This window comes from Triturus cristatus, chromosome 3_2, assembly GCF_964204655.1.
Source record: "Triturus cristatus chromosome 3_2, aTriCri1.1, whole genome shotgun sequence".
NCBI classification, from domain to species: domain Eukaryota; kingdom Metazoa; phylum Chordata; class Amphibia; order Caudata; family Salamandridae; genus Triturus; species Triturus cristatus.
Genome location: NC_140584.1, coordinates 836,902,120 through 836,929,167, shown reverse-complemented (window position 1 = coordinate 836,929,167; position 27,048 = coordinate 836,902,120). Strand labels below are relative to the sequence as shown.

At 50.0% G+C, this 27,048-nt stretch overlaps 1 protein-coding gene and 1 pseudogene across 2 annotated transcripts in view; one reads left to right on the top strand and one right to left on the bottom strand.

Moving 5' to 3' along the window:
- Positions 1 to 27,048, bottom strand: part of DPH1 (diphthamide biosynthesis 1) — a 1,777,158-nt gene that overhangs the window by 327,652 nt on the left and 1,422,458 nt on the right. The gene's annotated exons all lie outside the window — the stretch shown is intronic.
- On the top strand, positions 18,196 to 19,236 carry LOC146858261 (uncharacterized; annotated as a pseudogene).

Sequence of the window (27,048 nt, the reverse complement as noted above, 5' to 3'; positions counted from 1 at the left end):
CCAGAGCCCAGCCAGAACCACACCTTTAGCCCGAGCTAGGCTCCAAAATGTTTTGTCTGGTCTACCTACAAATATATCTTCGGGAATGTGGGCGTCTTACATCTGTAGGTGAGGCAAGTGCGAGTAGAGCAAGGGACTGACATAGCCTCCCCCCCGTGAACTGTGCTGTAGAAGGAGGAGGACTTTCCCCACTTCTGGGCCACTTGGGAGAGAGTGGTGTTGACCAATGAAATGTACATCCACGGTTTGGTCACTCGCATAGGGACACGCAGGTGAACGCTACTCCACACTTCTGATTGCCTCGGTGAGTTTCACACAGGTTGATGAACTCCATGCTTTAACACAGCTTCGGACACTCTGACAAGGTCACTTAAAAAAGAGAAGATGCCAGGCATACGACTGTTCCTGATCTGGCTAAGCGCTTCATCATCGAGGCAGACGCTTCATATGCTGATGTTGGGCCAATAGCTAGCTACCCCCTACACATTTGTTGGTGGAGCTTGCAGGCTGCCTTGACCTACTGTGTGGTGATTTTCATGCATGTAGGTGTTTAAGAAAGCTGGGTGGGGGGTTTCTGTTGAGGGGATGTGCACAGAGAATGTTGTGAGTGCACATCAGCTACATTTCTACAAGTAGGCTAGACTACTGGAATAGGGAGCTGCATGTCCAGCCCCGGGGACAGCCAGGTGGATCTCACCCCTACTTCCAACTTTCTTCCATGTCCAGTTTCTGATCTTGGGTGTGTTTCAACATTTGAAATCCACTTTTTATAATGGGAAAAACGAAGACCACAGCAGGCGTGGTGTGTGGGGGCGGAAAGACTGTCTTGCCCATCTGAAGAAGCTAGCCCTGGTGGCTGCTGGGAAAGGAGCAAGGAAGCCCACCAAACTAAGCCACGCACCTTCAATGCTATCAGGTCCACAGGACCAAGTGAAGCTGGAACAGGGAAAGGTGGTGCTAGAGCCTTGCTGGAGCCTGTCTGGGTGGGAAAGAAGAGGGCCTGCAGCTGGTGGAGGGGGGAGACGCCCTGCTAAGCTTCCTAGCCCTCTCCTGTGATCCCACTGCACTAAATGGGACACCGCTGCACTATGATTTTTGGCATACCTTAATAGTGTCACCTTTTATGAGGTCTAGATAGCTGTGTATTGTGTTGTACTTTGTGACGTGTGTGTACATCTGATGTGATAACCAACAGGTGTGAGCTAATGTATAGAGAATTATCACCACCTCCCCCACCAGGTATAATCTGTGCCACTGTTGGAACTTGGGCCCTCTTCTCCCACCCCCAGTTCTGCTTTGTACAGCGCGTGCACAAGAAAAACATGTCCGTGAAAAAGGCTGCAACTATTCAGTGGTAGATATGGTCAGAGTAACACCAGCAATGTGGCTGTGATCATCCTCTGTACCTTGTCCCTGCCTCTTTACGCCTTTGCAGCTCTCCCTGTTTTCTCCTGCTGGGGGGAATACATCAAATACATCAAACTTCCCATCCACCGAGTCCTTTCCAAAATCTCCAGGAAGAGGTCTAGAAACGGGTGCGCACATGAGTCACGTGCAGCAAATAGGGAGAAATGTGAGAGACAAAACTCTAGCTCAGACAAGCACTGGCAATGATAACAGATCTGGTGGTAAAGGAATGTTGTATGGTAATGTGAAGCATTACAAGTAAATAACACGGGAACAGATATGAATTTGTGTGGAAGCACAGAACTGTAGAATATCATTGGTGTAGGTTGAAAGGGTAGGTGACAGTTGCTTTGCACTGTCAAGCCAGACTTAAAAATCCATGTGTGTTAATGGGTGCCCTCCTCCCATCTTTGCTGCTGCCAGAGAAAAATAACATAAATGATCTAGTTATCTAAGACACCTTAGTAGCATTCCAATATCCTCTGTGTGCCCCTGAAAGTTCAAGCTTAGGCAGCAGGATCAATAAACAAAATGATCACAGCTGTGGATGGCAAGCACTGTTTTGTGGAAGCACACAACCTCTGCCCAATCAAAACATATACTCGGCACCCAACTTGTGGGTGGAGCTAAAGCCCCTCTCTAGTGTGCTCACATAATTATCTGCCGGCAGCTGCACTATCAAGCCAGACCATAATAAAAAGGACTTTTTAAATCTACTTTTACACTCAGGTGAAAAGGCAGCCTGTCACAGATCCAGCGAAAGAGCCTTCCACCACTTAACTCCTACTGCACCAGTTTATTACCCAGGGCCACACAATTAATCCTGGGTCCTTGCAGACATCCCAACACATAATAATTGCTGTGCTAGTGTCTGGATTTGAAGAGGTGATCACCATTCTGCTACAGCTGAAGACAGTTTCTGGAGCTCCACCAACTATAGGCCCTGTGAATCAGCTATCCTCCCCTACCCCTGAATGACTCAGCGCGCTGAGTTTAAAAACGATTGTCGTGAAGGTTGGAGTTCGACCTCTGTCAAGTTCACCATGAACTGAATAAATATGGCCTCTTTCAGCCAGTGCTTCAAAGACTGTTCAACCTCAAACTTGGCTTAGTGTGCCCCTGAGACTGGGGCTACCTGTATATTGCCAATGTAGATCTGTCCATCGCACCTAATCTGTGACTGAACCTGCAGAGATCTGCTGGAGGCCCCCTGTTGCTGCACCCACCTGCTACAAGTACATGTGTGATGCAGTAACTCAAAATAACACGGTCAGTAATATCGCCTGTACTTACATCAACTGCACAATATTGACTACTGGCATAGCATCAAGAAAAACATACATATGGAAGTGTAGATTACAATTCTTTTCCTCACATCTGATTACCTGGTCGATATGTTGGTAGTCGATACTGTGCATTCAAAGTAAGCGCAGGTCGACAGAAAAAAAGTGAAATTTTAGTAGAAATACCATTTTCCGATGTCATGGGCACCCCAGTGATAGTGAAACGAGACCACCATAGGACGCTCTCGCCAGGGCCGGACTGGCCGTAGCGGGCACCGGGCAATCCCCCGGTGCGCCGCACGGGTGGGGGCCGTTTTTGTAACAGGGCCGTGTTTGCAGCATAGCTGCAAAATCAGCCCTGTAACAAAATCGGCCGAAAACCGGCCCTCGCAAAGAGCTCGGCGGCACCCCCAAGCCCCGGGGGGCCGGCCGAGCACTTTGCCAGGGCCGGTTTTGGTTCCCAGTCCGGCCCTGGCTCTTGCGATAGCCTTCTTGTCTTATGACCACCCCAGCTAGCCATGAAGAAATCCTGCAGGGCAAGAGTGAAGATGGGTCTGCTGTAGAGTAGCGACTGCCTGATAAGCCTTGTCTTCTCCTCCAACATGAAGTATTTTATTTGGACGTGGGAAACCCCACATTCTTTGTTGTGCAGTACCCCTCCCCCCTCAGCATGGCATAGAGTTCACATGGATCAGCCCTGCCATAAGTTCTGAAAAGTGTCCTGGGTCAGACTTTAGGGACTGCTCCACCCACACTCTCCGACGACACTCTCGACTGTGCAGAAGTCCAAAAACGTATTGGTCTCGGTATCAACACCCTAGAAGTCAACAATGCGGCTGTAAGGTCCACACATGACTTTGGCCCATCGTGGGTCCGGATTACAAATTTATAAACCTCTAATGGACATGCAGCAGCCATGAAAGTCCCTATGGAACAGAAGGGCTACTGTCCACTGTTTTCAAAATGGCACTTTTTCAATGATTGGGAACTTCCTTAAACCAAAGCAAAGAATTGTCTGCCTTTCCTACACACATGGGGCATTTGGGATTTTGCATCTGCAACCAGCACTTTCAAAGATATGGCTATTCAAATATAGGTTAACCAAAACAGAGACCTAGTCCCAGCACCAGCACCCTGAAGGTACAGAAGTTTTTTTTTGCATGGTAACTAGTAATTCAGGATGTATTAATCCACATAATCAGTAGCTTTGTCTGACCCCAAACACAAGGCCCCGGATCAGCAGCACGGTGCCTCGTTTTGAGGTTGAAGTCTACCAGACAGTGCAGCTGTCTGGTTTGTGAACTACATCTTGGGGACATTCAGGAAGCTTTCCTGGGAATGCATCCCTCCATTGTTTACCATTGGCTTTGTGGGTTGTAACTTACATTTGCTTGCTTTCTATTTCCTGGCTCTATTTGTTTTAGGCTATCCAGTTCGAGTTCGCTCCTTCCCTTGCCCAAACCCCATTTACTGTATTCATTCCACCACTGCTTGATTGCTGTAAACAGTTTTTTTAATCTGGTTCTTATTTTGTTATATTTCCTGTCCATTCAAAGACAGAGGTCAAAGTTCAGCCTCAGTCTTCAAGGGAGCTTGGTGTTTACTTTTCTTTCTTTGACATCAAAAGGACAGGATTTAAGTGACAATCAGGCTGGCTCTGTGGGGAGTGCTTGAGGAAGGCTGCCCAATGTTATTTTTTTCTAGCACACAACACAATTTAAATTTCTGTAAATAAACTGTGCAGATATTTCAGAATTAGGAAAGCCCAAATGAAGCACATATTTTGGTAATTCTGAAGAGTGGTGGAAACAAATATTTAAAGCGATCAAAACAAATCAATACACTAGGTGATGACATTTCCACAAATTATCGTTTGTGCACTGTATACTTTTATCAGTAAAACTGTATGTCTGTGTATATGTAATAATTATTTCAATTGAAGATCTGTTGTCTGTAATGATAGTGTACTACCACACCACGCATTTCCCACTCTACGCCACTCAATTCTACAACACTCTACACTACGCCACTCCACTCTAGCCACTGCAATCTACAAACTCTATGCCTCTCTACTCTACACCACTCTGCTCTATGCCCATGCAGTCTATCCCACACTACTTTTCTATGCACCACTGCAACTCCGCTCTGAAACTCCATTCTATGCCACTCTACTTTGCAACACTGCACCCTATGCCACTGCACTCTAAGTCAATGCACTCTACTCTATACCACTCCACGCCAGTGCACTCTATGCCAATCTCATCTACGCCACTTTAATCTACTCTGCACTCTATGCTACTGTACACTAATGAGCACCACTTCACTCTACTATGAAACAAAACCAATGCAGTCTACACCAACTACTCTGCACCACTGGACTCTGTGCCACTATACTCTACTCTGAAAAACTCTACAGCACTACACTAAACTCTACAACACTTTATGCCACTTCGTTATACGCCACTGCCCTTTACGCCATTGTACTCTAAGCCACTGCTCTCTGTGCTACTCTACTCTGCACTACTCTATGCCACTGCACTCCACGACAATGCACTCTATTCCACTCTACTATACACCACTGTATTTAATGACAGTCTACTCTGCAACACTGCACTCTCTGCCACTGCACTCTACTCTGCACCACTCTACGACAATGCACACTATGCTACTGCACTCTACCCTGCACCTCTCCACTCAACGTGACTCTACTCTGCAACACTGCACTCTTGGCCACTCTTATCTGCACCATACTATGCACCACTTTACACCAATGCACTGTACGCCACTACACTCTACTCTGCACCACTGCACTCTACGACACTGCACTCTACGCCAATGCACTGTACTCTGAAACAGTCTACTCTGCAGTACTGCACTTTATGCCAATCTATTCCACTCTGCATCACTGCAATCTACCCTTCCCCACTCCACCCCATTCTGTTATATGCCAATGCACTCTACACCACTTTACTCAAAACCAGTACACTCTACACCACTGCAATGTACGCCAATCTACTCTGCACTGTATGCCACTAAACTCTACAACACTACTTTATGCCACTGTACTCCACAACATTCTACTCTCCAGCACTACATTCTCTGCCACTGAACTCCACGCCACTGCACCACTCTACTCTATGCCAGTGCATTCTACACCAATGCACTCTACACCAATGCACTCTACACCACTACACTCTACACCACTACACTCTACATCACAATACTGTACACCACTGCACTTTTCGCCACTACTCTAAGCCAGTGCACTCTAACCTGCACCGCTCCACTCTGAAACAATATACCCTACACCACTGCACTCTACGCTACTCTACGTTAAACCACTACACTTTGCGCCAATACTTTCAACACCATGTTACTCAAACCCAATGAACTCTATGCCACTGTACTCTATGCCAACTACTCTGCAACACTGCACTCTATGCCACTATACTCTACAACTCTATGTCACTGCACTTTACACCGCTCTACTCTGCACCACTTTACTCTACGACACTGCTCGCCACACCATTCTACTCTAAACCCCTGCACTCTACGCTACTGCACTCGGCAACACTTTACTTAAAAACAATGCGCCCTACGCCACTCTACATCACTGCACTCTATGACACTCTTTTCTACTCTGCACCACTGTACTCTACGCCACTGCTCCATGTGCTGCTGCAACCTATGATACTCTGCAAAGCTGCACTCTCGGCCACTGCACGCTATGCCACTGTACACTACTCTGCACCACTCAAATCTATACCACTCTACGCCAATGCATTCTATGACATTACACTCTACGCCACTCCCCGCCATTCTAATAAATTCTGCACTATTCCACTCTACGCCACTGCACTCTACCCTACACCACTCCACCCTACCCTGCACCACTCCACTCTACGCCTCTACATGACTCCCCGCCATTCTAATCTACCCTGCACAACTGCCGAATTCCGGACCAGCGGATATAAGGGAGGGGTTTTGGCAGAGCTTTGCGCTGCTACTTCTCAACATCGAGGGTGGCGATTGGCTGTGAGCGGAGCTGTGACCCCGGAAGGCATTTGATATGCTTATGGGGCATGCGTCCAATCAGACTGCAAAGCCCCGCTCATAAAAGGAGGCGTGAGGCGGCGGTCAGGTCTTTTTGCTCCCGATCTCCTCCTCGAAAGGACACTGCGCTCGCTGCTCCCACCGCGACTGCCTGCGGCGTCTCTTCTGTTTTTCCTTGTCTCTGTTTTTCTTTTGTATTCTTTGTCCTACAGGTCCAGCTCACTCCCTCTCTGCACGTCGCTCTGCATTTGTTGGCGTCAAGGACACCAGTAGAGCTATCTCCAATCCGGGGGACGCACGGGTTCGAGCCTAGCTCACCTGACCCAGGCACTTTGTGCTCGGTGGCGGCTCTGGCTGGGGCCCGCTGTTGCTGTAGGTGAGGGGGGCAGCAGTTGTGGGGGCATTGTGTTTGGCACTACTGGATTGGGGCTGTGTGCATTGGGGGTACACTATGGGCACTCTGTTGGGCTGTGTGCATTGTGTGTTCTGTGGGCAGACTGCTGGCACTCGCAGGCAGCAGCGTTTTTGGTTGGGGATTGTTTTGAGGGGCGAGTTGCCTATTGATGCATGATGGATGCTTTGGGTGATGGGCATGTTTTCTAGCATCTAGTCCGCATCTCTGTGTGCAAGGGAGCATTAAAGGCTGTTTTGCCATAAACATTTGGTGCTTTTCACCTAGTTCGCATTAGTTCTTGGACGTGGGGTAATTGTTTGGCCAGTAAGCTTGCAGGGTTGAGCTTCTAGTTAGGAGGCTAGGTTTGTGGCACGCATTGTGGGCAACATATTGTGGAGCCGTGGTGGTGGCATTGTGGTTTCTGGGTCCAACAACGGTTCAGGAGCAGGATAGTGGGGTCTGCAGGGTGCTTCTGATTGGGATTCTTACCTAGTTGGCCAGTGGCATTGTGAGCCAGGAAGTATCATTTCGTAAGCAACCATTATGTCTGGAGCGCAGAAAGGTGTAAAGCGCTCCTGGACCGAGGTGCTCTTTGAGCTCCTGATCCGTAGGGTGGACGCTATGGATTGTGTGATTGCTGTAATGAGGTCACAGCCTTCGGAAGCAGTGGCTCTGGAGTAGCAGGTGAAGAGACCATTGAGGACAAGTGTGGTTCCCAAAAAGGCATTTCCCCCGGTCCCAAAGAAGGTCAGGGCACAGGGGAAGCGCAAGGGCGCGTGGCAAGGTCAGGCGGTGACTGCCACCAGATCATCAAATGTTCCAGACCCCACTGTGTTTGGTGGGCATGGGGAGTTCCCTAGTGAGTCTAACCAAAGTACAGCACAGGGGACGGTCACCATGATAATAGGTCTGACGACAGGCGGGGGCATTGTCCAGAATGGGGCTAGTTGCACAGTCGTAACCTGCACAGTCAGACTTGGTGAATAATTTGGGTACTGACAAACAGTACAAATGACAACAGCACTGTTTGCTTGAACAAATAAGAATGGGCAATATATTGAAAAGTCATATATTGTATGGGCTAATACATCAAAAAAGTATTAAAGTACCAGACTAATATACAGACTGCAAACAATGTTTGTGACTTATATAAATGTGCCTCATAACACAGGTGCTAACACAATAGACAATCAAGAACATTCAACACAATTGACATATATACAGAAATTTGCTTTTGCTTCTAAATACAACAGGTGACTCCAAGGAGACATGTGATTTTCATCCTGACATGTACATGTCTATTTGGGAATTGCAGCGACTGTGACGATTTCAGTGGTTCATCCAGGTATGGGGGCTCCTTTACTGCCCATTCGCTTGGGTGAAGTGTGATCGAAGTGTGAGCAGTTAGGCAGGCACGCTTCAATAAAGGTCAAGGAGAACATTTGGAAGGGGGCCTATGTGGATATCTTTGATTTACTGGTAGACATATCGGACAGGAAAGAGGCCAAGCAGTGCAAGAAGAGTTGGCACTCTAGGGATTGTGATCACTGGGCACACAAGAGGAAGGTCGTGGAGACTTCGGAGAATTGGATTAGAGGCTTTTCGATTTATCAGGCTATATTGGAGGAGTGTTTCGGTAATCTGGGCACCCAACTCGCTTGTTACCAGAATAAGATTGTGTGCGCCCATGACAAGTATGACAGGGTGGGCTGGAAAGAGTATGATAAGGAGTTTAGGAGGGCTAAGGCTTCCAACCCGACATTGACATGAGATCACATTGAGGTGATCACACGGCTCCATCACATGAAACATTTCCGGACGGACACTAACACCAGTCAGTCCTTTCATGCAGGAACATGGTCCACTAGCAGCCTGGCAGGGTGGGCGCGGAAGGGGGCCTGTTGGGATCTCAATCGGCCCACCAGTACCAGACATGGGGGGGACTTGTATGTTTAAGCACTGCTGCATCTTCTATGGCTTGTCTTCGCACCCCGAATCCAAGTGCTTTAAGAAATCCAGGGACAGAGGTGCAAAGAAGCAGGATTGATCATCTGGTGTTAGAGAAGGCTTCCTCACCAGTTACCTTGTCGGAAATGGTTCCAATGTGTACAATAATAAAGTGGGAGCACAGATATTGTTTGAGGGCTTCAAGGAAGGTTTTAGAATCCCCGCAGTGGGTCAAGGGGCTTCCCCCTACTGTAAAAATCAGCAGTTGCTCAGGGCTAAACCAAAGGTGGCCAGGGCAAAAGTCCTGAAGGAGTTGAATCTTGGCAGGGTGATGGGCCCATTGGAAGCGATCCCCTTGGATGGTTTTGTGTGCTCCCCTCTTGGGGTGGTCCCTAAGAAAGAGCCAGGGGACTATAGGCTTAATCTTAACCTGCCAGCACCCAGAGAGCAGTCAATGAATGAGGCTATCGATAGGGCTCTATGCTCAGTCAAATACACCTCTTTCGATCAGGCGATTCAGATATTGCAGGAGCTTGGACTTTGCTAGTTAAATCGGACATTGAATCCAGTTTCTGCCTGCGCATCCACAACATTTTCACCTGCTTGGTTTCCAATTTGAGGGTGCCTACTATTTTGACAAGTGTGTACCCATGGGCTGCTCTGTATCTTGCTCCTACTTTGAGAAATTCAGCATCTTCCTGGAATGGGTCTTCTGGCGCCATCGTTTGGTACTGCATAACCTTGATGATTTTCTTTTCTTGATGCTGCCTGGGTTGGGGCACCGCGCAGAGGCACTGTGGATTTTCCTGGAGCTGATGTGCGAGTTCGGGGTGCCTTTGGCACCGGGCAGGACACTGGGGCCTACCACCACTATTGAGTTTCTGGGACTAGATATTCGATTCAGCGGCTGGGGTCTCCAGGCTTCCCGTGGAGAATATCAACGCTTTCTCCCAAGCCTTGCGAGTATGTCTGGGGGCTAAGAAAGTCATGCTGCATCAGTTGCAGGTCTTGGTTGGGCAGTTGAACTTCGCCCTTCTGATCATTCCCATGGGCTGCTCATTTTCTCGGTCCATCGCCCAGGCCATGTCTGGCCTAAAGGTTAAGCATCATCATACTAGGCTGTTTAGTGAGGTCAGACAGGATATGAGAATCAGGGAGTCATTTTTGCAGGACTTCAATGGGTCGGTGGTGTGGCTTGGGCAACCCAAATGCAGTGAGCAGCTAGGTCTGTTCACAGATGTGGCAGGGAGTGAGGCTTTTGGAGCCATTTTAGGTTCAGCTTGATGTGCGCAGTGGTGGCCTCAGGAGTGGGTGCAATCAGGGCTCGTTAGCAATATAGGCTTCCTTGAGTTGTTCCCTATTTTGGTAGCACTCTCTATTTAGCCGGATCAGTTCTGCAACCCGTCAGTCATGTTTTGGTCTGATAATATGACTGTGGTTCAGTGCATTAAACAGCAATCTGTGAAATGCAAGATGATTCTAAGGCTTCTAAGGGAGATTGTTTTGTCATGTCTGAAACGGAATGTCCTGTTTAGAGCCAAGCATGTGCCAGGCATCTGAAACAATGCTGCTGATGCATTGTCCTGTTTCAAGATACAGGCTTTCAGGCCCCTTCACCCAGGAGCAGTGGTTTCACCTACGCACTTACCTGACCAGCTGTGGCAGATTGGTGCCCCAGCCTACCAGACCTCATGACAGCCAGCTTAGCTCCCAGGACCAGGCGGGTTTACCACAGGGCATTCCACGCTTACTGCGACTTCTTGGGGCAGGAAGGAGCTGGGTCTTGGTTTACCTTCGCGTCGGTAATGGGATTCCTGGGGGTCCTTCGGGGCGAGGGACGCTCATGGCTTCCGCCAGGCGCCAAATAGCTGCAATTTCTTTTTTTGCAAAAATACTGGGGTACACTGATAGTACCAGGTCCTTCCTGGTTCACAGGGCCTTGAGGGGATGGGGGCACCTGGAAGGCTCTAATCTAGGTATGAGGCGACCCACTGACTGAGGCAAATTAGCGGCGATTCTGGGATTACGGGGGGCAGTCTGTAGGTCACGGGAGAAGGTCCGTTTATTTAAGGCGGCATTTACTCTTGCCTTCTATGGAGCTTTCTAGGAGGGCGAGTTGGTAGCCAGGAACAAGAAGGACATTGGCAGGGGGATGCAACTTGCAGACTTTCACTGGTTGAATGGGTACGCCCTTGGCAATTAATATCCCCCGGTCCAAGATGGACCAAGCTGGGAAGGATGACCACATCTTGCTGCTGGGTACCCTGGGTAACACATGCTGCCCAGTTGAAAGTCTGGAGGTGTTCTTGGCTGGCCACATTCAGGGTGTGGGAGGACCCTTACTGGTCCATGCTGATGGGACCCCTCTAACCATGTACCAATTTGGCAGAATCCTTAGCAAGGCCCTGTGGGTGGTGGGCTATGACCCCTCGGAGTTTGAGTCTCACTCCATTAGGATTGGGGTGACCTCAGCATTGGCAGTAATTGGGCTTTCTGGCGTGGCAGTGCAGAGGATTGACAGATGGTCTTCAGATAGCTACAAACGCTATGTGAGGCTGCATATGTTATAGCGGTGGTGCCAATTTCCTGATCCCTCTCTCCTCCTTTTCTCACCTGTCCAGGCTGTTGGAGTGCTGAGTTGAACAAGTGGCTGGAGGTCTCAGCGGCCGTGCAGAGGATTGACAGATGGTCTTCAGATAGCTACAAACGCTATGTGAGGCTGCATATGTTATAGCGGTGGTGCCAATTTCCTGATCCCTCTCTCCTCCTTTTCTCACCTGTCCAGGCTGTTGGAGTGCTGAGTTGAACAAGTGGCTGGAGGTCTCAGCGGCCCCTATCTACGCGGAGATGACCGTGATTACAGATATTTGGGTCCTAGAGCATTCCTATGTCCAATGCGCTAAGGAGGCATTGCAGGTGATTTCCCATCCAGAGAGCGGCAAACCGGTTACTGCTTGCAATTTTATGGCTGAAAGGGCTTGCAGCTGGCCTAACTGAGGACTGCTTTGGTCACAATGTTACCCAAGGGGTTCATGCCCCCTGGGGTCATCATACTGCATCTGGGTGGTAACGATTTGATGCATGTTGGCCATCGACGGCTGTTTGAGATGCTGATAACTGAACTGGGTTGGATGGCACAGAAGCTCCCGCAAGTGGTGCTGGCATGGTCACACCTTATCCCAAGGTTGGAGTGGCAAATCGATCTGTACATAAAGCTGTATTGAGGGTCACTGCATTTGCAAACGGGGAGATGCTGAGTGATTTGATATTAATAATATTTGTAATAATATGCAGCAGGGGTTTACGACCCCTAATACAAAGAACTGTGCAGAGTTTGTGTCTTCGGAGGTGGAAGACGAGTAGACATGGCTGGTTGTAGGTTTGGAGAGGAAGGCCTTGGCGATGCCAGGCCATGCTACTGTACACCACTGTACTCAATGTCATTGCACTCTATGCCACTGCAGTGTATTTTGTACCATTCTTCTCTCCACCACTGCATTCTATGCCAATGCACTGTACACCACTTTACTCAAAACCAATGCACTCTACGCCCATCTACTCAGCACCACTGTACTTTACGCCACTTTACTCTAGGCCACTCTACTTTATGACACTCCACTCTACAACACCACACTCTAATATACGCCAATCCATGATGCTCTACTCCATTAAACTCTACGCCACGCTATTCTACAACACAACTCCACTCTATGCAACTCCCTCTATGCTACTCCATGCCACTTTACTCCTCTAATTTAAGACACACTACACCACTCTATTAAGCTCCACTCTATGCCACTCCCCTGTATGACACTCTATACCACTCCACTCTCATACACTACTCTACTCTATCACAATCTACTCTGCTCTATGAGGCACTACTCCATTCATTCTACTATACGCCACTCTATGACGCTCTACTCCAATAAACTCTACTCCACGATACGCCATTCTACAACACTACTCCACTCTATGCAACTCCCACTCTATTCCACTCCACTCTTCACCACTCTCCTCTATGACACTCCATACCACTTCACTCTCATACACTACTCCACTCTATGACAATCTACTCCGCTCTATGCCACTCTCTCTACTCCAGAACACTCTACTCCATTCAAAGCAACACTCTCTACGCCACTCCACGACACTCTAAGCCATTCCAATATATGACACTCTACTCCCCTCTGACATTCTACTCCCTTTTCCTCTACATCACTCTTCCCCCTCCACGACATTCTATACCACTCCACACCACTCCATGAGACTCCCGTTCACTCTACTCTATGCCACTTTACTTCACGCCACTCCACACTAGTCCACTTTACTACACTCCACTCAAAGCCATGCTAAACAGCAGCCCAGGTGGTGTACAACATGGCTAAAACATATTAGCAAAGCCAATAGCTCTTGCATAGGCGAGACCTATTGGCTTTTCCAATGCTTGTTTTTTTTATTTTTATTTTTTTAAAGAATTCGGTGGGAAATGAAATAAATCGCGATTTGTTGATTTTTATATCAACTTTTGGGCTTCAACTCATTTCGCAAAATACAACGCAGGAAGGGATGATAATACAGGAGCCAATGAAAACACAAACATGTCAAAATCTGCCCCACTTTGCGGTAAGGGGTCTACCCTCACACTGTTAGAACCTTTCAACACCATTGACAGATCTGGAGTGGCACTATGCTAAAATCTCAAAGCATAACAATGGCTCTTTGCAGTCTCTGACATCTGCTTCAGGAAAGGTGCTATGGACTGACCTGAGGGCTGCCACTTGGGACTCTCTTTCTTGAATATCGTTTTATGGTTAGGATCAGGGGCTTTACATTTTCAATGCACCTTCAAAGGAAGGTTTTATTAAAACTGTACAAGATTTTGAAATAATAACCCTGAAGGGCCAGTGGTCGTTATGGTGAGTGCAATACCCAGCGGCCTTGTGCTGTGACTGCCTCAACCTTCACACCATCTACCATGAAGGAAGCCTGGACTCCTCGCTCCAGTCACTTAGGAGAGTCAGGCAGACATTGAAGGCATGATGGTCCTTCTCATATCATGCATCCATCATCCCAGACCCCAAGGAACATGTGTAAGCTCATGCACGCCTGTAGATCTGCTGGTGTGCTGCATGGGTAGACAGGAACATGAGTGTGAAAGGAGTGCAACATCTGTCTGAGTGTGAATCGGGTGTACTGTCAGGCTTTTTCTCCAGGTCCTAGGGGACATGGAAATACTGGACAGTATCAGTGCAGACGCTGTCTTTTCTCCTCGCTGTCCCAGGATCGTGGACCCTTGGGCCTGCGTAGATTAACAAAGACAGTTCTCGGCTCCTGCAGTGGTGCCTGTGGCACTGGCCGAGCAATCAAGGCTTATACTTAGAGAAGGATGGCCGCGGATACAAAACAGAGCACATAAGACATCTCTCTAAATGACGATCAGATCAGGCGCAAGCTCCTGCTCGGAGTACATCTTTGATAGTAAAGCAGCCTAATGCAAAAGCTAAAAATGGTGAAAACGGAAAGTGCCCGATTCTAATTGTTGCTGACCTACAACCCAAAACGAGGATTGCCTTTACCACCACACAGACAGTCAATGGTGCATTGCCAAATATCTTTCCATGCCAGATTGCCAAGCGCAACCATTGGGAAGGGCACCCTTAGGGCCCGCCCCCCCCCGCCCAGTGACACACCCCTTTAGCTGTAGCATGGCCAGCAACCCAATTGGTTGCTGGCCAGTAGTAGTCCTTCCGGGGCACTGTGTCGTGGGCCCAACGTCGCCTTCCGGTAGGGAAGAGTGGAGGTGGGGCTTGGGGGCTATTTAGGCCCGGATCTCACCTCCACTCTGCCTCTTTCTTGCCGTGATTCCTGCCCGGACGACGGTTTCCTTTTATCTGGCTGGATATCTCCCCGCGGTGGTCGAGGTCGTCGAGGTCGTCGAGGCGTCGAGGATCGTGGTCGGGCTGCTGGCCGTCGGGGCTGCTTGCCGGTCGGGCTGCTTAGCTGCTGGGTGTTGGGGCTGCTTGCTGGTTGGACTGCGGAGCGTGCGACGGTGATCTCGGGGTGTGGCGTAGCTGATCTTCAGGTAAGGTGCCGGGGTTGTGGGGACACAGGCGCGGCTTCCGGGGTTCAGTGGGCGGCCGGCGGTATTTTGTAATTGTTGCTGCCCTCGCTGGGCTCCGGGCGTGGCGCGGTGGCCTTGCCGTCCTTGCATCTGGTTACCAGGCGCGGTAGTGTGGTTTTCCGTAGGGTTCTGGGGCGCGGCACGCAGGGTTGACGGTCCCCGTGGGGTTGGAGGATCTTGCCAGCTGGCGTAGGTTGGTCCCGCTCTGGAGGTGCTGTGGCGGGAACTTGGAGTGCCGGGCGAGTAGGGGATAGTTGCGGCCATCATCATCGGCGGAGGAAGCGCAGCACGGGGAAGGGCTGATCGGCACCTTTCACGCTTAACGACGCAGCGTGCTGGGGGTGTGTGGATAACAGGGCGGGGGATAGAGTTTCCGCCGTAGCGCGGGCAAGGCTTAGGCAGCGGCGGGCGAGGGTGCTGGGACAGATCGGAAGCGTGGAGTACAGACGTTGCTTTGCAGGGGTGTTTTGATTGCAAGTGGCTAAAACGGCAGTGTCGGTGGGGTAGAGGTGAACAACGAAAGTGTGTGCAAGGGCGTGTTAGTTTATTACCAGAGCATTTGAATACGGGCAGTCAGACTTGGGGGTGACGATTAACAACCAAGGGATTGTGTTGTGGGGATAAAAGGAGATCCAGGGAGTGGTGAGAGAGGAGAACATTGTGGGTTAGCAAGGCGCCAATTTCAATTAGTGTTCAGTCATGGTGAAGTGCTCCACCATGCCCCCCAAGAGGAATCACAAGAGGAAGGAGGGGGAATCAGAGATTGCCCAGTTATCAAAATTAGTACTGGCTAAGCTGAACAAGGATGAAGATAGCGAGGGCGAGTTAGCTGAGAATGCTGGGGGGGAGGCGCCCGAGTCGGACAGCGAAGAGGGTACAGAGCCAGTAGCGCCAGAGCGCCCGCGGAGGGCGATAGTTCCACCCAAGGCGGCCTTCCCCCCTTTAGTGAAAAAAGCAAGGGGTAGCAAGAAAAGGAAGGTGGTGAAGGAGAGTGAGGGGACTGTGCCAGTTATGCCCGGCTCACAACCTGTGGCACCTCAGCCTCCAGCGGGGCTTGCACCTGATTTGCCTCCCGCACCTGTAGCTCCCTTACCTACACCCACACCGGTACCTGCATTAACTCCTGCACCGGTAGCTCCCATACTTCCACCCGCGCCTGCTCCTGCTCCTGTAATACCTCAGGCACCGGTGGCTCCCATACCTATAACAAATCCAGTGCCTGCGCCCATCATGGCTCCGGCGGTACCACATGAGGTGCCCAGATACCCAGGGGGTGGAGGGTCGGGGATTGAGCGGGATGACGTCAGCATTATTTTGGCCGAAATCAGGGGGGCCATTAAGGCCTTGACTCCAGCTATGAGCAACCCTGTGCCCATAGTCCCAGAGAACCCAGTCACTACAACAATGCCAAGGGTGCCGCCAGTGATGCGGGATGAAATAGCAGAAGGGCAGGCCCCCAGCACTCCGGCAGGGGGGGTCAGTTAGCTAACACTAATATCTTAGCAACGGTCGCATCATTGTTAGCACAGCTGGGGGCGCCAGCGACAGTCAACACGGCAATTGCCCCATGGGCTTCACAGGCAGGAACGGGTGGGGTCCTGGCAGAGCTGAGCAAGCAGGTGTCTCTCTTAGGTAAAACGCAAGAGACGGCCGCGATCGCGAATGGACCAGCGGTGGGTCAAGCGGCCCCCGCACAACCAGCGTCAGAGGTGCCCCCTGCAGGTAAGGCAGTGGATGGCGCAAATAAGGTTGGAGGGGATGAATGTAAGGTTTTGAGCGGTATGGAAACAGTTCTGTCAAAAAGAGGTAAATTGGCAGCACACGTAGCGCTGGACATAAGGCAAAAGATTTGGAAAGGTGAATTTGTTGACATTTTCTCACTCATTAGGCCAAAACGGACGGAGGAGGACAATAGAGAGAAGGACAGGAAGGAGGGTTTCTTTAGAGAGAGAAAACCAAAGGTGGAAGAATCCATCACCAACTGGCTGTTTGGTTTTAATGTGTTCTCCATTGTGATGCTTGAGAAAAAGCCAGAGTTGGCTATACCCTTGATATGTTACGCCAACAAGATCTTAAAGGCTCATGTCACATATGGGGGTGTGGCCTGGTTGGACTATGACAGGGATTTTAGGTGGGCCAAAGTCGAAGATCCTGACATGGGGTGGGACCAGACGGAGGTGAATGTATGGTTGGAAAGTGTGAACAAGACGCCTGTGAGGCAGCCCTTTCGGACATCCCAAGGAGGCTCGGGTGAGAAAAAAGGGACATGTTGGGTGTTTAATAGAAAAACATGCACTTGGGCCCCAGGGACATGCAAGTTCAAACACGCATGTGCTTACTGCGGCCACCCCTCCCACCCAGAGTTTAAATGTCTCAAAAAATCTAAGGAAAAAGGGAGGGAGCCCAAGCCTCTCCCTGCACAATGAATTACCTACTCCGGTCAATTTAGGGAAACTGATGGGAAACTGATGCTCTGGCTAAATCAGTACCCTGACAGGAAGGCAGCCAGAATTTTGTACGAGGGGTTTTCGGTAGGCTTCCGCATTCCCGCGCTGGGAGTACAACCAGTGGGCTACTGTAAAAATGTATTGTCAGCACGTATGCACCCAGAGGTGGTGGCAAGTAAGGTAAACAAGGAAAAGGCCCTGGGGCGGGTGGCTGGTCCTTTTGGGACGCCTCCACTGCCTGGGTTTGTTTGCTCACCCCTGGGAGTGGTGCCTAAAAAAGAGCCAGGGCAATTCAGAATGATACACAATTTATCAGCGCCACAGGGTGCATCGGTAAATTACGCCATAGATCCGTCTCTGTGCTCAGTGACGTACTCTTCTTTTGACGCAGCTTTGCAGAAGCTGCGAGACTTGGGGCCAAACGCTTTGCTGGCGAAAACCGATGTAGAGTCTGCCTTTCGACTCTTGCCAGTGCATCCAGAAGACTATCATCTCCTAGGTTTCCAGGTGGACTCCCGGTATTATTATGACAGATGCATGCCAATGGGCTGCGCAGTGTCATGCAAATATTTCGAAATGTTTAGCACAATGTTGCAGTGGCTATTTGTGGTAAGGACAGGGCACAAGGAGATAGTGCACTACTTGGATGATTTCATGATTATGGGCCCGCCTGCCTCGGAAAGTTGTGGGCGGGCCTTGGGCCAGCTGGTAGCCTTGTTTGAGGAAATGGGAGTGCCGCTGGCCCCTGGGAAGACGGTGGGTCCCGATACTAGCTTGTCCTTCTTGGGGATTGAAATAGATACTGTAGCGGGGGAATGCAGGCTGCCGTTAGACAAGGTCAGGGCTTTCTCACAAGCCATAGACGCTGCCCTAGCAGGTCCCAAGGTTACCCTGCATCAACTTCAGGTTTTAGTGGGACAGCTAAACTTAGCATTGAGAATCATTCCCATGGGCCGCCCGTTTTCAAGATCCATTGCTCGCGCCATGACTGGCCTCACTCAGAAGTATCACCATGTGAGACTACAGGCGGAGGTCAAAGAGGATTTAAGGATTTGGCGTAGTTTTCTGAAGGACTTCAATGGTAAGGTAATTTGGCCCAAGCCGGCGATGTCCAGTTCTGAATTGGGCCTGCTCACTGATTCTGCAGGCAGCATTGGTTTTGGGGCAATTTTGGGGGCGCAGTGGTGTAGGGGCGATTGGCCAGTAGCATGGCATGAGAGCGGTTTGTCTAGGAACATCGCCTTCTTGGAGCTTTTCCCAATCATAGTGGCAGTTGAAATTTGGGCACCAATTTTCAGGAACAAGACAGTAATCTTTTGATCTGACAATATGGCAGTGGTTGAAGCCATCAATAGGCAAGGGGCCACTTGTAAGCACGTGTTGAGGTTATTGAAGCATCTGGTTTTGGCCTGTTTGAAATTGAATTTGGTGTTCAAGGCAGCACATATCCCCGGTGTACATAACCAAGCCGCTGATGCTTTGTCTCGCCTCAACTTACAGGAGTTCAGGAAGTATCATCCACAGGCAGACGAACAGAGGACGGTGTTCCCAGCATCTTTGTGGAAGATTGGAGTCCCGGATTAGCAGGGCTGGTGGGAGCATCCTTGAGTGAAAGCACGAGAAGAACATATCAGCAGCAGTTCAGAGATTACAAGACATTTGCGGGGCACTCAAGCCGCTCCCCCCTTTTTTCTGCTGTAACGCTTTGCGAGTATTTAATGGCACTTAGAAACCAGGGTAGGCCAGCGTCTTACGCCAGGGCGCGCTTAACAGCGATAAGCTTCTTTGCGAAAGTGGCGGGGCTGCAGGACCCGGGGGCTACTTTTGTGGTAAGGAGGGCTTTGTCAGGCTGGGCTAGGCTGGAAGAAAGACAGGCGGAGGCCTCTGAATGTGCAGTTGCTAAGGGACATCCTGGGGGTGTTACAGTCCGTGTGCACGTCGCATTATGAATGCATTCTGTTCAGGGCGGCCTTTTCCCTAGCATTTTATGAGGCTTTCCGTCTGGGCGAATTGGTGGGAGCATCAAAAGCTGACCATACAGGGGGACTCCAATGGCAAGACACAAAGTTAGTCTCTGGGGGGTTAGAGGTGGTGTTGAGGCGATCCAAGACTGACCCGTTGGGTAAGGGGTCTGTAATTCATTTATCTCCAGCTCCAGGTGACGCAGCTTGCCCCATAGCCAACATGGAAGCTTATCTATTAATACGCCCCAGCTGGGGTGGGCAGGCTCTGTTTATTTACGAGCAGGGGGAGTGCTTATCCAAATTCCAGTTCAGGGCCGTGTTTCAACGGGCATTGAACGGGTTAGGGTTAGATCCTAAGGGCTATTCATCTCACTCGTTTAGGATAAGGGCAGCAACACTCGCTGCAGGAGCTGGTTTACCGGCGGAGACGGTCAAGAAAGTGGAGCGCTGGTCATCATCCTGTTTTAAGCGCTATGTGCGGCCTGAGTTACTTTGAAAGGACATCCAGTTATAGAGTGGACTACGCTGACATTGTTTTTCTTCTCCCTCGCTATTAGTATGTCAACGAAAGTAATCTGGGTGTTGGGACACTCATTCGTACAGGCGCGCCACGGTTTGGCTGCGGCAGAAGCGAGTGGTCAAACCAGCGGGGTTAAAGAGGACATCATTTGTATGGCGAGGCGTCGGCGGCTTGCGGATTCGGCAGTTGCGCCAACTGGTCGAGGAGACTCGAGAACGGGAGGGACATCCGTCGCCGGATTTAATCATCTTGCACCTGGGAGGAAATGACATGGTGGATTTGGGTCGCATGGCAGTAAGAGAGGACTTATTGACTGAATTTGCCTGGCTGGGGAGAACATTCCCACAGGCCCGGATAGCATGGTCATGCATGATCCCCCGCCGGGTATGGTCGGGTGGGTCAGATCCCAGGCCCTGAATGTATCGGTGAGACGCCTCAACAGGGAGTTGGCCAGGCTGTGCTCAGTATCGGGCCACTTGTGTCATATTCCACACAGACTAATATCAGGCGACCAGATGTTTCACCACGACGGTGTCCACTTATCAGACATTGGCACGGACATGTGGATCAAGGGGATTTGGTCTTTTGTGCAAAACCTTTTCTTTGGTGGGGAGGGTGAAGGACCTGTGGGCCCTGGTCACCCTAGTGGCGGAATAGGGGTCACAGAGTTGTGATTTTTAGGACAACGGGAGGCCTGCTGGCATACTCCTGAGGCCAGCACTGAGGGGAGAGATGGTAAGCTCTCCGCAGGGGGAATGGGGACACCGGCTGCTGGGGAGGCAAGGGCGACAGGTCACACGAGCCTCCTTTGGCAGCCTGGTGGCGAGGGGTGGGCCCCCCGGAAATAGACGGATAAGGACCAAGGGCTGGGGGGCTCACCACTCAAGGACGCAGGTGGGTTGCGCCTTGCGTGGTTCTCAATCGGCGGGGATGCGAGCCTGGAGGCCCCTTAGTGCTGGAGGTATTAGGGACAAGAAAGGAATATGCTACTTACCAGTATGCATCTGTTCTTGGCGTGTAGAGCTGCAGAGCCACACACTGAGGATAAGATCGCCATCTGGTGTTGGGCTCGGATGATTGCAGGTTGTTGTTGTCTTCGGAAGAAGCCTTTGGTCACAAGATAGATGACTCCTCCCCTGGACAACAGTGCGCATGGGCATCCACTCCATCGTCAGATTGTTTTTCGCCATGATGGGAAAAGATGGAGTGTATAGGAATGAAAAGAAAAGGATGTCGATGTGCAATGTCTAAGTAAGACAAATGCTGGAACAGGTACAGGTCCCGGGGAGGCGGGTGGGCGTGTGTGGCTCTGCAGCTCTACACGCCAAGAACAGATGCATACTGGTAAGTAGCATATTCCGTTCGAGGCATATGAGCTGCAGATCACACACTGAGGATAGACTATATAGCAGTGTCTCCCCTTAGCGGTGGTCACCTGTATCTGTTGCAGCAGCTTGAAATAAAGTTTTTAGGACAGCCTGGCTCACTGAGGCCTGTTGTTTGGCTTGCACATCAACACAGTAGTGTTTAGTGAAGGTATGCGTGGTAGACCATGTGGCTGCCTTGCAAATGTCTTCTAAGGGAATGTTACCTAAGAAGGCCATAGAAGCCCCTATTTTACGCGTGGAGTGCGCCCTAGGGGGAACTGTAAGAGTACGTTTAGCCTTTTGGTAGCAAATTTGGATACACTTAACTATCCACCGGGCTATACCTGATTTGGAGATAGGATTGCCTTTATGTGGTGGCGCGAAAGCAACAAAGAGTTGTTTTGTCTTTCGAAAAGGTTTTGTCCTGTCGATGTAATAAAGCAAGGCTCTTTTAACATCTAAGGTATGTAGGTCCCTTTCAGCTACGGAGTCTGGGTTAGGGAAAAAGACTGGTAGCTCTACTGATTGGTTAAGGTGGAAAGGGGAAATCACTTTTGGAAGAAATTTAGGGTTTGTCCTAAGAACTACTTTGTTACGGTGTAGTTGTAAAAAAGGTTCCTCCAGAGTTAGGGCTTGTATTTCACTTACTCTTCGTAGGGTAGTGATTGCGATAAGGAAAGCTACTTTCCATGTGAGGAACTGTAATTCACATTTGTGCATTGGTTCAAATGGGGGACCCATACGTCTTGTTAGAACAACATTGAGATTCCACACTGGGGAAGGTGGTAATTTTGGAGGAAGAATTCTTTTAAGACCTTCCATAAACGCTTTGATGGCTGGTACCTTAAAGAGGGACAGGTGTTGCCTATTTTGCAAGTAGGCTGCCAAGGCTGCTAGGTGTAAACGTATAGAGGAATACGCTAGATTGCATCTTTGCAAGTGTAGTAGATAGCAAATGATGTTTTGGATGGAAGCATCCAATGGATGTATGTCATTATTAGCGCAGTAAATGGCAAATCGTTTCCATTTTGCGGCATAACATGCTCTAGTAGTAGGTCGTCTGGCTTCCTTTATGATATTCATACAGTCTGGAGGGAGGTTGAGGTACCCGAACTCTAAGACTTCAGAAGCCAGATTGCCAGGTTCAGTGTTTGAGGATCTGGGTGTCTGATTTCTCCACAGTTCTGGGTTAATAGATCCGGGGAGAGGTGTAGTTTTTGATGTGGGACTAGAGATAGTTCCAGAAGTGTGGTGAACCATGGTTGACGTGCCCAAGTGGGAGCTACTAGAATTAGTGTTAGCGACTGTTGTTTCAGTTTGCGTACCACAAATGGAATGAGTGGGAGAGGCGGAAAAGCGTATGCAAATCTGCCGGACCAGTTCATCCATAGGGCATTGCCCTTCGACTGTGGGTGTGGAAACCTGGCGGCGAAGGTTGGGCATTTTGTGTTTTCGGGAGTGGCGAACAGGTCTATGTCTGGTTGTCCCCATTTTTGGAAGAATGGGAGTAGAACCTTGGGGTGTAATTCCCATTCGTGGATCTGCTGTGTGTGGCGACTTAGGAGGTCGGCCACCTGGTTGTGAATTCCTGGGAGATGTTCTGCTAACAGGTAGATGTTTTGGGGAATTGCCCATCTCCAGATTTGCTGTGCCAGTTGGGACAGTTGGAGAGAATGTGTCCCCCCTTGCTTTTGTATATAATACATTGTCGTCATGTTGTCTGTGCGTATGCGGACAGTTTTGTTCTTTAGGTGTACCTGAAAGGATTTTAGTGCCAGTAACACCGCTAAAAGTTCTAGGTGATTGATGTGGAGCAGTTTTTGTTGACTGGTCCATCTGCCCTGAGTGGTATGTTGAAGGAGGTGGGCTCCCCACCCCGTGAGAGATGCGTCTGTAGTCAGCACAACTTGTGGAAGAGGCTCTAAGAACGGCCGCCCTTTGGACAGGTTGATGGTGTTCCACCATTTCAGTGAGCGAAGTGAGCGACTGGCCACCAACACCAGATCGGTAAGTTGTCCGTGAGCTTGGTTCCACTGTTGTGCTAGACATTCCTGTAAGGGACGCATTTGAAGTCGTGCGTGTGGGACTATGGAGATGCATGACGCCATCATGCCTAAGAGCTGCATGAACACTCTTGCTGGAAGAGATTGATGAGTTTGAAATTGAGAGATGAGACTTTGTATACTGGTTATCCTGGCAGTGCTGGGATAAGCTATGGCTTTGGATGTATCTATGGTTGCTCCTAGATACTGGTGTACGTGGGAGGGCTGTAGATGGGATTTGGGGTAGTTGATAGTGAATCCCAAGTTGTGGAGGGTTTGAATAGTGCGATGAGTGTGGAGAACGCATTTTTGGCGAGTATTGGCTTTTATGAGCCAATCGTCCAGATAGGGGAAGACATGGATCTGTTGTCTTCTGAGGTGCGCTGCCACGACTGCTAAGCACTTGGTGAACACCCTGGGTGCTGTTGTTACTCCGAATGGGAGAACTGTAAATTGGTAGTGTTGCCCGTCTACTACAAATCGTAGATATTTTCTGTGAGCGGGATGCATAGGGATGTGAAAGTATGCGTCCTTGAGGTCCAATGTGGCGAGGAAGTCTCCCTGTTGTAATAGTGGGAGGACTTGTTGGAGGGTGGTCATATGAAAATGATCTGATTGTATATACTGGTTTAGTAGTCTGAGATCCAGTATGGGCCTTAACGTTTTGTCCTTTTTGGGAATGAGGAAGTATAGGGAATATACTCCTGTTCCCCGATGTTGAAGAGGGACTGGTTCTATTGCATGTTTTTGTAACAGGGATTGAACTTCTTGTTTGAGGAGAGAGAGATGATGTGAGGACATTGGACGGTGTTTGGGCGGTATGTTCGGGGGGGATTGTATCAGTTCGAGGCAGTAGCCAGACTGGATAATTTGTCTTACCCACCTGTCTGTGGTGATGGAAGTCCAGACAGGTAGGAATTGTTGGAGCCGCCCCCCGACCGGAGTGGAATGGTCTGGGGGGAGTGGTGGCAAGTCACTGTTTAGTGGCTGGGGAGGTGCGGGTAGTGGTGTTGCCCCGCCCTCGACCTTTGGTGTTGTTCCCCCTATAACCCCCTCGAAAATATCCTCTGTTAGGGGATGTTTGTCCAGAATTTTTGAAGGTGGACGTGGTCTCTGTTCCCAGATTTTTGGAGGCTCCTCTATAAAAGGAGCGACGAAAGGAACCCCGGGTTTGAGGAGACTGCAGTGCTCCCATAGATTTGGCAGTCTCATTATCTTTCTTCATTTTTTCTAATGCAGTGTCCACTGCAGGGCCAAATAACTGCTCTTGGTTAAAAGGTTGAGCTAGAATTGTGGTTTGTACCTCCGGTTTAAAACCGGAAATACGGAGCCAGGCATGTCGTTTGAGTAAGACGCTGGTATTGACCGTCCTAGAAGCAGTGTCTGCTGCATCCAAGGCGCATTTAATGGAGGCATTAGATATTAATTTGCCTTCTTGAATGAGGTCATTAGCCTGGGATTTAAATGGCTCAGGCAGATGTTGCATAAGGTCCTCAAGTTGGTCATAATGCGCTCTATCATACCGGGCTAACAGGGCTTGGGTATTGGCAATACGCCAGTGGTTTGCCGCTTGTGTGGCAACTCGTTTGCCTGAGGCCTCTAAAAGCTTAGACTCCTTGTCCGGGGGAGGCGTTTCTCCAGTTGTCTGTGAGTTAACACGCTTCCTGGCATTTGACACGACCAAGGAGTCTAAAGGGAGCTGAGCTTTGATGTATGCGGGGTCCTGCGGGGCTGGTCTGTATTTTTTTTCAATGCGGGGGTTGTTAACCCTAGCTCTAACAGGGTCCTTAAAGACTTCAGTGGCATGCTTTATAACCCCTTTAATCATGGGCAGTATGTGAACAGTTTTCTGTGACTGCTCAAAAGTATCGAGGAGAAAGTCCTCTTCAAGGGCGTCTGTGTGCATTGTGACGCCATGGAATGTTGCTGCCCTATTTATGAGTTGGCCAAACCCCAAATGGTCATCAGGAGGGGAGGGCTTGGAAGGGTAGGTAGTGGGGTCAGGCATGTCAGGTACTGGGTAAGACCAGTCATCCACTGGTGCTGTGTCTGGGAATGTAAAAGGGTTGTTTGGATCGAGAGGATCATTAAACAAATCAGGGTCCGCCCCTCCCCCTAAATCATCATCATCATCCTGTGGAGGTGGTGAACGAGAAGGAGATGGTAAAGGAGAAGGAGGAGGAGGAGGGGGGGATGGGTTAGGAGGTAACACAGGAGAGGAAGGACGAAGTGGTGAAGTAGCACAGTCCTTCTTCCGTATGGGAGCTGGAGGCGGTGTGATGTCCAGCTTCCGTTTTTTATATGGGACTGCAGTCACATGTCCGGTTTTGGGATTAATGTAGATCCGCTTTTGAGTAGGATCTGGGCGAAAAAGTTCATCTGGCTCCGAAAGTGGTTGTGGCGATGGCCGTTTCGGGTCTTTATGAACTTTTTTCGGTGCCGATGGAATCTTCGGTGCCGATGGATTGTTCGGTGCCGATGGAATTTTCGGTGCCGATGGAATTTTCGGTGCCGATGGAATTTTCGGTGCCGATGGAATCTTCGGTGCCGATGGAATCTTCGGTGCCGAGGGACTTTTTGGCATCGGTGCCGAGGAACGTTTCAGTGCCGGTAGAGACTTTGGTGCCGAGGAACGTTTTGGTGCCGAAGGAGATTTCGGTCTTGAAGCCTGTTTCAGTGCCGACAGTGGAGTTTTCGGTGCCGAAGGTGTTATAGGTACAATAACATGAGGTTTGCTCGAGCCCGAGCCACCTACAGGCTTAGATGTCTTCGGAGCCGGGCCCGAGGGCGGGGCTTCTAAAGAGGATTTTCGGTCGCGACTGGGCCCAGCTGGCAGAGTCTTGACCAATGTCTTTTTGGATGGGGTAGGGGCAGGGGGGGTGGTACTCACACGCTGCCCTGGAGTGATGAGGTCATCGGAATCGTCGGCCTCGGACACGATCTCGAGATCTTCGGTGTCATCTTCCGGAACATCCTGAGCAAAGATGTCCTCCGGTTCTGGAGCTGGTTTGGCCATAATATGGCGTCGAGCTCTTCGGTCCCGGATGGTCTTCTTGGAACGGAAAGCGGCACAAGCTGGACAGTTCGATTCATTGTGTTCCGGCGACAGGCAGAGGTTGCAAACCTCGTGGTGATCACTGTGGGGGAACTTCGCTCCACACTGGGGGCATTTTTTAAAAGGTGTCCTGTCCATCAGCCGCTTCCGGAACCGGTCCGAGTTGATTTCGATGTCGATGGAATGAAAATTGAAGGGTTATGTCAATGCTGGAAGTTTTCTGCTGGAGCGGAAAAAAAAAGTTCATCCGAACCCAATGGCGGAAAAAAACAATCTGACGATGGAGTGGATGCCCATGCGCACTGTTGTCCAGGGGAGGAGTCACCTATCTCGTGACCAAAGGCTTCTTCCGAAGACAACAACAACCTGCAATCATCCGAGCCCAACACCAGATGGCGATCTTATCCTCAGTGTGTGATCTGCAGCTCATATGCCTCGAACATTAGGT